Source organism: Eulemur rufifrons, chromosome 1 (assembly GCF_041146395.1).
Source record: "Eulemur rufifrons isolate Redbay chromosome 1, OSU_ERuf_1, whole genome shotgun sequence".
NCBI classification, from domain to species: Eukaryota; Metazoa; Chordata; class Mammalia; order Primates; family Lemuridae; genus Eulemur; species Eulemur rufifrons.
In genome coordinates this window covers 83,683,651-83,695,660 of record NC_090983.1, presented here as the reverse complement: position 1 = coordinate 83,695,660, position 12,010 = coordinate 83,683,651, and positions in this window count along the sequence as shown.

The window sequence follows — 12,010 nt, the reverse complement described above, 5'->3', positions numbered from 1 at the left end:
AATAAAGGAATAAAACTGGGCTCTGGGAAAAGTAGGATGAGTCCTATAAATTGTGAAAAAACTATACACCACAGAATTTTATGGGTGTGTATCTATTATATGCCCATTATTTCTAAATTCATTTTTATCTCATTTACTCCTCAAATAACTTTGTCAAATAAGTTTTGTTACGATAGCTTAGAGGCACTTTCTACTTAAAATTGTCTGAATTCTATCATATATTCTAATTTGATCAATATTTTTATTATAAAAATAACAGGTGGACATATGGTTTTAAATGCAATGGAAAAAACTATTATGCCATTACCATTTCCAATTATCTCACAGGTAACCTCTTTGAATTATTTTTTGGGTTTTTTTATTTATGGTGGTTAACAATACTTTAATAATGTGGATATGAATTATTTGCTTGATTTATCAACTTAGGATAGTTTTCTTTCATTCAGCTATTGAAGAGTAAAAATTCAGCTCACTTATTCTGCCACTAATCAATTATTTCCCTTCATTCTGAGTTTTGAGAGCTATAATAATATTTTCATTCTTCTATAGTTTTATTTATAATGTACATAAAATATCTGGGCCAATATTTTTTCCATCAACTTTAAACCTAAAAAAAGAGGAGGATATTTATACCTCTACACTAACCTACACCACTTACTTCCCTCTTTTCTCCTGTACTTTTATTTAAGTATCAAGACTTATGAAATTTAAAACCATATCATTATAAAACCATAATCATTCAGATATCTTAATAGTTTGAGATTCTAAAAATCTGAATGCCAACAAGTAGTATTAATAAAATATTTGTTATCCAAATACTACCTTTTTAGAACCAAGTAGTATGCTTGAACCCATAAAAAATATGATTTGACATCATGTAAAATATGCTGAGGAAGAGAGAATTGACCCACATCAATCAAAATAATTCTCTTTTTAAATTTTCTTTCAACCATTCAAAGCTTTGTTTTGAGCATCACCTGCTTGTATAGCTCTTCGTCTAAGTGTTTCTATCCACATCTCTATTCTCTCGATTAAAAGAAACCATGCCTTCTTTGTGACACAATTGACATCTTCCATCTTTTAAATCATAGTATTAGATGAATAAGGCCAGTCTCGTGTTTGAGCCATTCTTCTTGGTTCTCTCTTTCCTACCACCAGAACAGCCATGTCCTCCAGAAAGGGGACTGGATCTTAGTGGGCTGGAACAAAGCAGCCACCAGCCCACACTGGGCATGTGAATTAAGCATGAGAAGTTTTGTTACCTCAGCATCACTTGATCTATCCTTACTGATACAAGATTGATATATATGATTGAGAATTTTTTTTTGTAATATTGAATTACTATTCTAGCATCCAGTGCTTTTAATGAAAGGTTTGATGCCAATTTAATTATTTATTTCTTTACTAATTGAAATATATTATCATATTCTCTTAGAAAAATTTCAGGGTCTTCTCTTTATCTTTGGTGTTTTAAACTTTTCTGAGAATGTGCCTAAGTGACAATCTTGTTTCATTCACATTTTCTCCTCTTCCTCGTTCTTTTTCAATTTTTCCCCTCCATGATCTCTAATCTTAACTGAAATCTTTCAGCTTTTAAATCATAATATTGAAATTCTTATTGGATGCAGATTTTCCTACCTTTATGTTTCTAATTTCTATCTCACAGCTTTAACTCTCAATTTAATTGGAAATTAAATAAATTATAGTTTAAATCGATTATCCCAGTCATAAAATATCATCCTACTGGCTTTAAGCTGTGAGTGATTTCCTCAAACTCATTTATCATCTTTTCTTTTTATTTTGTCAATTACAATTTTAGTTTAAGTACTTTCTGTGTTCTCCCAATGATCTTTTTTCCTAGTAGTTCTTTTGCAATGAAGATAAATATCTTTTTAATTTAAAAAAAAACTGAAATTAAAAAAAATATTTTATTTTAACTAAGTTTCATCTACTTGCCACTTGATCAGTTGATCTATGTGTTCATTTTGGTACTTCTATATCAAGCCATTTATTTTCCTCAAATGCCTACTTGTCTTTAATTTTCTATAATAGTTGTTTCTGAGTTATTGTTTTTTTAAAAAAAAAACAGTAGAATAACAAATAAAATGATAGATTTTTTTCAGTCTCCAAACTCAGAGAAATTTTATATAAAAGGAATAATTTAAAAAAAAATAATTTTAAGACTGGCATAAATGGTGGAGCATATTGCATCCTTGCCATCTATTAATATTCAACCAGTGATATATATTTTTCCTCTCTAATTAGATTATGCATTGACAGTGACACAGATGTAAGTGTTAGGGTTCTTCAATGTCAAATCAAGGCTAAAGGAATAGATGCTTTGCATTGGTGCCGACAGACCATGAGACAAAGACAGTAATGGAGGGTAAACCTAGTTCAGTCCTCCCCCACTATACTCACCTCACCAGTGAAATGTGAGAAAAATATAGCTCAAGTGTCATGCTCGTCATCCAGTCAAGACGGTGTGATTCTTTCTTCCTCAATGAGTTAGGTATGTGTGACAGTCTCAGTGTATGTGGATCAGTCTTTCCTCATTCTATATGGTTCTTCCCATATGCAAAAGGAGCTTAAAAATAGCAAACAACAACAGCAGCAAAGAAGCAAACAAACTCTTGCTGTTAGACAGCTAATGAGGGAGGCTCACTTTAGAATTTTCATAGAAAAAAATTTATTGACCACACATTGGTCAACTTATTATTAAAGACATTTCACATGTGGTTCACACAGGGGTGGTCTTTATACTAGATCATTACAAAAACAAACCTTTGCTCTTTTGATATAGTTGAGTCTAAACCTAAGGTATCATTTTTTTTCTGTTTGTTCAGTATGTTCTTTGTTTAATTTTCCCCCTTTTCCCATAATTTATTTAAACAATTGAATATTCATTCCAATTTATCTCCTTTATTGACTTACTAGCTATGCATCTCTGTTTTGTTTTCTAGTAGTTTTGCTAGATCTTTTGTCCAGTAGAACTTTCTGTGATTGTGGAAATATTCTATTACCCATGCTTCCCAACACTATCTTCTAGTTACATATGACCATCGTGCCTTTGAAAAGTAGATTTAAATTTAACATCAAATAGACACATATGGCTGTCATATTAGACAGTGAAGCTTGAGGATTATTACTATGTGTATCATTAACTTATTCAAGTCTACCTTCAGATAATATCACTTCACCTATAGTATAAGAATCTGACATCAGTGCTGTAAGTTTAAGATCCTCCCACACCTGTTATGCTTGAGCAATTGTCATTGTACATTTTATTTCTATCCATGTCATAACCCCCTATTGCACATTACTATTATTTTTGGTTTAAACAATCATCTTTTAAATATATATTTAAAATAAAAGTAACTCTTTTATATGTTCTCATATATTTACCATTTCAAGTGCTCTTCATTGTTTTGCAAATTTCTATCTGCCTAAAGGACTTCTTAAAATATTTTTTCATAGTGGAAATCTGCTGATAATGAATTCCTTTAGCCTTTGGATATCTGAAAAAATGTTTATTTGACCTTTACTTTTGAAACTTGTTTCTACTGGGTACAGAATGCTAGATTGATAGTTTTCTTTCAATATTTTAAAGGGGTTGCTCCACTCTCTTCTGGCTTGCATTGTTTCTCACAAGATATCTGCTGTCACTTATCTTTGTTCATCTGTACAAATGGTCTTTTTCTTTGGCTACATTTAAGATGTTCACTTTATTACTTTATTTACAATTTGATTATGATGTGCCTTGATATGTCTTATTCAGTTTCTTATGTTTAAGGTTGGTTGAGCTTTTTAGATTTGTGAGGTTATAGTTTTCATTAAATTTGGAAAAATTCCAGTGAGTATTTCTTCAAATATTTTTCTGTCCCTTCCCCATTATTGTTTCTTTCCTTTAGGGATTCTAATTATAGGTATGTTGGGCCACTTGACATTGTCCCACAGCTTATTGATGCTTTGTTCACTTTTTTTAAATCTTTAATCTTTGTTTTCTGCATATTTATTTTGGTATAGGTTCTATCGCTACACTTTGAGTTCAGTCTCTTTTTTTCTGCAAAGTTTAATGTTCTGCTAATATTGTTCAGTGTGTTTTTTGTCTTAACTGTTGTGTTTTTCACCCCTAGAAATTTGATCTTGGTATTTATTTCTTTTATAAATTTTATTTCTCTCTTTAACAAACTTATGCTTTCCTTTATGTGAATGAACATATGAAATATATTTTTAATAGTTCATTTAATGTCTTTTTTAAAGGAATTTCATTATCCTTGCCATTTTCTGCATCTGTTTCTAGTGAATAATTTTTCTCCTATGGGTCATCTTTAACTGTTTTTTTTCATGCCTAGTAACTTTTTACTGCATGCCAGACATTGTGAATTTTATATTGGGTGCTTGTTTTTCTTAAGTTCTTTAAATATTTTGGAGTTTTTCTGCAATGAAATTAATTGTTTTTAAAAATTAATTGCTTTTAAAAATTTGTTAGTCTGAGAAAGAACAACCTTTATTCTAGGGCTAACATATCCTAGTTCTAAGGTGGTACCCTTTTGAAGACTTCACTTGATGCATATATAATAAGAGTTATTTTCATTCTGGTTGGTGAAAACAGTAACTATTCCTGGCACTGCATGAGCTATGAGTATTCTTAATATTTTACCTGATTCTTTCTGATGGTTCTTGGTTCAGACTTGGTAGTTTGTTCACACGTACACCGTGATTAGTACTCAGATAAAGGCCCAAGGAAACCCAATGAATATCTTTGGAAGTATCTTTCTCTTGAGGATCTTTTATCCCTGGTATTCTGCCTCACAGATCCAAGTTGTCTTGGCCTTTGTGAATTCCAAACTTGTTCTCTTTAATTCAGGAAAACCACAAACTTCACTTTGATTCCCCAGTTGTGATGGTTAATTTTATGTGTCAAATTTTCTGGGCTAAGGGGTGCCCAGATAGCCAGTAAACATTATTTCTGTCTATGAAGATGTTCCAGAAGAGATTAGCATTTGAATTGGTAGACTGATAAAGATCACTCTCGGGCTGGGCGCGGTGGCTCACGCCTGTAATCCTAGCACTCTGGGAGGCCAAGGCGGGTGGATCGCTCAAGGTCAGGAGTTGGAGACCAGCCTGAGCAAGAGTGAGACCCCGTCTCTACTAAAAATAGAAAGAAATTATCTGGCCAACTAAAATATATATAGAAAAAATTAGCCGGGCATGGTGGCACATGCGTGTCGTCCCAGCTACTTGGGAGGCTGAGGCAGTAGGATTGCTTAAGCCCAGGAGTTTGAGGTTGCTGTGAGCAGGGCTGACGCCATGGCACTCAATCTAGCCCGTGCAACAAAGCAAGACTCTGTCTCAAAAAAAAAAAAAAAAAAGATCACTCTCACTGATGTGGGCTGACATCATCCAATCTATTGAGGGCCCAATATAACAAAGATATGCAAGAAGGGCAGATTTGCTCTCTCTTCTTGATCTGAGAAATCCATCTTCTCCTTCACTCTTGGTTCTTAGGCCTTCAGACTCTTATACCAATTCTTTAGACTCTTATACCAATGGCCCCCCTATTTATCAAGCCTTCAGGCTCAGACTGATCGTTATACTATTGCACCCCCTGGTTCTCAGGCGTTTGGACTCAGATTGAATTGCACCACCAGCTTTCTTTGTTCTCCAGCTTGCATATGGCAGATGGTGGGACTCCCAAGCCTCTATAATTACATGAGCCAATGCCCATAATAAATCCAATCAATCATCTCTCCCCTCTCTCCCTCTCCTCTTCTCCCCCATCCACCCCTTCTCTCATCATATATATATGTACATATATATACATATGTGTGTGTGTGTATATCAACAGCAAGGCGGCCATGAACAAAATATATATATAATCTTATATTCTCCGGAGAACCCTGACTAATATACTCTCTCTACAATCTTGCCTGAAAACTCTCCTGGCAATAGGCTGTGGGTGTCGTAGGTCTTACTTTGTTTCTTTTCTTTCTCTCAAGTGCCACTATTCCTTATTTTCTGCTAATGTCTGAAAACTATTGCTTCACATATTTTATCTTATGTTTTAGTTGTTTAAGACAGGGAGATAAATTCAGTTCCCATTTCTCTTGATAGGATGTAGAAACTTGTGATTTTTAATTACTTTGTGACTGCTTGCATTTGGTCAAAAAAACTAGCTATTAAGAATATGGATATAGGCAGTTTGGCTTTCCACTTATTTCTATTTTCAGCCACAATAAATCAATCCAAAGATCACAAATTAAAAAATAAAATTTATTTTAAAAAATACCAAGCATCTTCAGGGAGAAAAAGATTAAATATTAGAGGATGTATGGCTTATGTCTAACATCTAGATTGTTTTGACATTACAGTCAGAGTTTTACATCCTGTTGACACAGCCTTATTTTTACATAAGATGAAAGACCTTTTATCATGAAAACTTCTCAAGTATTCATTCATATTTGAGGATTATTTGAATGTAATGGACAGTAAAACAGTAAAATAGATGCAGTAGTCCACGTACAGAATTAAGCTGGGTTTTTTTGATGAGCAGGCTGGCTAGGAAATGAGGCCCACTGCTCAGCGAAAATTGCCTGAGGGTAATTTAAGGACCAAACACAATCAAATAAAAATATCAGTGCTATTTATTATGTGTAGCTAAGAAAGACAACAAATAAAAACTCATTTTAGAGTACTTGCGAGCCATTCAGATTTTGGAGACACATCTCCAATGAGTCAGAATGGCAGAGAAAGGCCGTAGCTGTTGTTTGCATGCAGTAATCAATGGCTTTTGCAGCCTTTAAAATCTAAGAAAATCTTTGTGTTAGTTCTGGAAGCCCCAAGCATTTCAGGGGGCCATCTTTTTCTCCATTTATGCTATTTTGCCACGCATATACTGACTACTTCAAGCCAAGGAGTGTGTGCTGACTAATGGGGCACACAATGATGAGTAACAACAATTCTATTCCTGTAGAATTTAATAACTGAGAGGGGTTAAAGAAGTATATCCAACTATTCACAGCCCCAGGCACTATGTGTTCAGTGCCATAAGGATGGTCTGAAGAAGGGGAAGAGACTTTACCTGAATTGCACCTAAGGGATGCTTCCTTGGAGGAGGTAGCTTTTAAAATAGATGGCAGAAGGTGGGCAGGATGACACAGGAGGAGGCAGGAGGGGCATGATAACATCCTGGGCGTAGAGGCAGCAAACCAAGGTAATGATTTAAAAGGGTGCATAGAAGGTTAACTGGAAGGACTGATGGAAGAAGCAGCTTGAGAGAAAAGCTGGTCATAGGATTATAAAGAGCTTTATATGGCAGGCTGAAAGGTTACAGTGCAAGTTAGGTCCCTTCTGAGTTCCCATTGGTAATACACTAGGATTTGGTTCAAAGTTCACAACTTTATATATATGTAGATTAAGGAACAGCTTTTATTGCAGAAACTTAAATAAGCCAAAGATAAGCATGGAAAAAGAAGTCATGGAAGTCCTAATACTCCTTTTTCCCCACGGAGAGGTTGGGGAGCGGGACAAGGCAGTGCTGAGACTCTGCAGTGTATTCGAGTAGTAACACTTTGTCTTGATATTCTTGCTTTTTACAAGACAAATCTGAGAAAATAGCTCATCAATGGGTGAGTACACAGATTCTTAGTCTGGATTTGAGGAGCCAGCAAATTGTGGGAAGTGTCCTGGAAAGCCAGATAGTCAGAACTTGGAGAACTTGGAATCCCTAGGATGTTATTGTGTCTCTGTGAGGGGAAAAAGCCACTTGGGAAACTGAATTTGAGTCCAGGAACTCCCATTGGGACATAGTGGTCCTAAGTCCCAGCCAACTGCCAGGGTCAATTTTTTGACATTTGTGCTCATTATACCATCAAAGGATTGGAATTAAGAAGGTTAACAGAGGTTGCAAATTCAAAACAACTTCAGGAGCCAAACAGAATTAAAAAAACAAAAACAAAAAACAAAGGAAGGGTGGGGCTTGAGACATACTAGAAAAATTAAAGACATTCAAAGGTAAATTTAGCAAGAATCTGCATAACAAAGGTCAACAGAATTTTCTGACTCATCAAATGTTCAGCTGTGTTGTGAAAAAGATGATAGTCATAGAAGATAGATGATTCAACTCATGAAAACAGGTGACTAAGTATGTCACGGTACCATTAACAGTAACAAATTTGGAAGAGGAGCTGTTTTGTGTGGGAGAAGGGCAATAAGTCTGAGTTTTAGAAATGTTCGATTAGAGAGATCAAATAGAATAGCTAGAAACCATGGAGGTTTTTTTTGGCTTGTTTGTTTTTGCGTGTTAGGCACTCTGCCAAGCATTTTATGTGAAAATCCATTTAATCTTTACAGTTACTCTTTAAAGTGGAAGCTATTACTATTACCCCCATTTTATTGGGAGAAAAACTACAACTTAGAGAAATTAAGAAATGTATTAATTCAACATGTAAGTTGCAAAGCCCAAATAAAGAATGTATTCTGACACCAAAGCTCATCAACCACTGGATCAGTGGACAAGTTCCAAGGAAAAGGCCAGATCTCAGGCCTCTCTGAGGCAGGCGGGGCTCTGAGTCATCTGCCTAGTGCTGGGAAGAAAATAAAATTGCTCAAAGGGAACATAGATCAAAAACAAGGCAGCCATGAACAAAACATTGGCATAGCCCAGTGTGGGGAAATAGTGGGAAATGGGAAGGACTAAGAACATGGAAAAGGGGAGAAATTAGAGAAGACAGAAGTTGATCTGAGTCACAGAACACAAGGAAAGGAATTTTCTAGAAAAATCCATGATCCACAATGTGAATTGTTGCCAAAGGGGATAACAACTGGATGGTTATTGGGAACTTTGGAATAATAATGGCAACTAAATAAAAAGTGTCTATTATGTGTCAGGTACTGTTTTAAGTACTTTACAAATATTAATCATATAATCATCACAGCAAGTCTGTTATCCCATTTTACAGATGAGAAGCTGATGCAGAGAAGCAATGCCTTGTTAAAATCATTAAATGGGAGACCATTAGACTGGAGTGGCTGTGACACCCTGGGTTACTAGGCAAGCAAACCAAAACCTACTCAGAATTAATTAATTAATTTATTTATTTATTAAGTGTTTAGAAGCTTTTATTGCAATCTGACATTGCGATGACATTTTTATTGTATTTTATGAAATTAATGGTCCACAGTGGATTAGGATGGAAACACTGACCCTTTACCATAGAGCATTTGAGAAACACTGCTCTAACCTGAGTGTCCCCAAGCCTCTCTGGCCTTTGGTTGCCCATTTAGTCACATTAGCATACAAACCCACGTATCACTGGTGGTTCTCCCGTGGTATTCACACAGGTCCTTCACTCCTCACAAGGTCCATGGAAAATGCGTGACTGGGGGTCCCCAGGAGATGTCTCGCATTTGTACATGCTAACTCAGAATTTGAAGACAATGAAATTAAGCTCAGCATATCACAGGTGGCCTACTGGGCATTAGGTAATATTGTCTTGAGCTCCCCAACAGGATAGTCCAAATTGCTCATACTTTAACCAGTTAACCAGTTTCTTTCATCTGCTGCTATATTCACCGTGCAAAACTTCCCCTCATGCCCTTTTTTTCATGTTCTGAAACACATCAAGTTGGGAGCTGCCTGATCATAAGTTGGTATCAGCGAAAATAAGCTCTTTAAAAGTTTAATGTGCCAAAGTTTATCTGTTAAGGAGCCCAAAGTCACGCAGCTGGTAAGTGGCAGAGCTGTGATGCCACCCAGTGAGTAGAATCCAAGCATATACGTCCTTCATCATGTCACAGTTTCAGGAGAATGCTGCCTACACTGAACAGTTGGTAGCATGTTAAGAAATGACCAAATGATATCATTTCCTGTCTTGCTATGTGCCCGTGGTTTACGGGATGAGCTGGTTCAAGGTTTGTTGAACCTTGTTGCAGAATCATAAAAACAAAATTGTCAGTGAGGTGGACTTCAGGAAGGGCCAGCCTAGTGGTGCTGCAATGACCACACTGCAGCTTCTGTGCACCTGGGAACCGCTGGACTCTTGATGAGTGGGCCGAAGCCTTGAAGGCCAGGACCAGTGCTTCTGCGGGGATGGTTTTAACTACCTGCTCATTGCTTTCTGATATATTTTCCCCACACAGTAGGGAGGCCAAGTAGAACCACATATTTGGTAAGAAGGAGAAGAGAGGATTCTGGAGAAGAACAGGGTCCGGGTCTGAGTCGTTGCTAAACAAGAGGAGGTCCCAATGTCGGTTACAAAAGCCTCTTTCATTATGAATCAGGCGTTTGCTACTTGCTTTGGGGCTTATTTCTTAGAGGTTTAGCCTGAATCCTACCTAACCCCAGAGAGGCAGCTGCTAGAACCAAAGGAAAGGAAAGATTGTAATCAACATTCCCCGAGCTTCTGGTCCCCACAAGAATCTTCCCAGGTATCTTTGTCTTTTCTGTTTATTAATTCCTTTGAGAAAGGGCATTGTTTGTGCCCTTTGATGAAAAGCTCAGCACTTTTCCTGGGAGGAATTCTACACTAACCCATTAGCTGGAGCAAAGTGGGAATGAGATTGTCTTGGAAGCATTGAAAGGTCTCTGGTTTGCCAGAGAAACTGACCAGGATTTACATAACTATTCTTACCAGCTCAGAGCCCCAAAGCCTTAAACTCCCTGTCCCTTGTTTTGCTGAACTTATGGCCTTCAGAGTCTCCCCACCTGCTCTCTCCTTAGTAGCCTACATTCTTCTGCCTTTACCATTTAATTGAAGGAGTGTTCACTAAGATTTCCAATGAAATCTTGGAGACCAGGAAGGAAAGCCTGGGTTACTGTCCTTCCCTGCTGGGGAGTGTGGTGTGCATGGAGTCCTTCTGGTTCTTCAAATCAGAGCTGGAATAATTGAAACAACTCTGTCTAGATCAGTGGTTCCCAAACTTTGCCACACAGTGGAATCCCCTGGGGATCCCTGAAAAATATGGCCGCCTCGTTCCCACTCCCAGACATTCTGATTCAACTAGGGTGGAATGAGCATCAGAATTTTGAAAAGCTCCCCAGAAGATTCTAATATGCAGCAAAGCTTGGGAACCACTGGTACATATCACACTTGGGTCCCCAGGCACTCGGGCAACTGCAATGACATTTTGAATAGGCTGATAAATCTTCAAAAATCTTAATGCCTGTAACTCTTTGGGATAAAAGTATTTAATAATAGTAGCAGCAGCCTCATTGAGTGCTCAATAGGTAACAAATGTTTCACATCCATTAATTCATGTAACAAAACTTAGGTAGCTCTTATTCTTTCAGTTTTATAAATGGGGAGTCCATGGCTCAAATACCTTAAAATGCATGGTCCAAACTTACATGGTGAGTAAAGAATGAAGGCAGGATCTGAACAGGAGGCTGACCCCAACCAGTCTGTTAATCACTACACCTGACAGTCCCTACTTGGGACCCCTTGTTCTAGATGCTTGAAGAGTAGCTTTGAATGTGTGGCCTTGAGTTGGTCCAGGAAAGGCTGGATCCAACAAACATATTTATTCAAGTTGGCCTGCTGGACTTTGTCTGAATCTTGTATGTGGTCATACTTGTTATAATGGCCATCATGACCCCTAAATCTCTTAACCAATGTGGTCAATAATCAGGCCTGGTCAACTGAGAACTGAGCTTAGAGCAGACATAGCAGCAGTCACGGTTCAAACCTATGAGTTTAAAGGAGCTTGGGAAATGTCACCCCAAAATATGAATCCTTGGTATAAAGAGTATTTTGAATTAAAGGCCCTCAAAGATCAGCAGTCCTTGGAAAGGACTTTCCCTCTTTGTTCATAAAAAACCAGACCCATCAAAAAGAACAATCAACCTCCCTTCCCTTCCCTATTATCTCAATACGTTACAGAAGTAAGATCAAGAATGCAATCAGACCTGGCCCAAATAATTTTAAATATAATATCCATCTCTCAGGTTAATTTAATTTGCAAAAAGAATCATTTACAAGTCAATCTTCCCCACCCCCCCATCCATTCA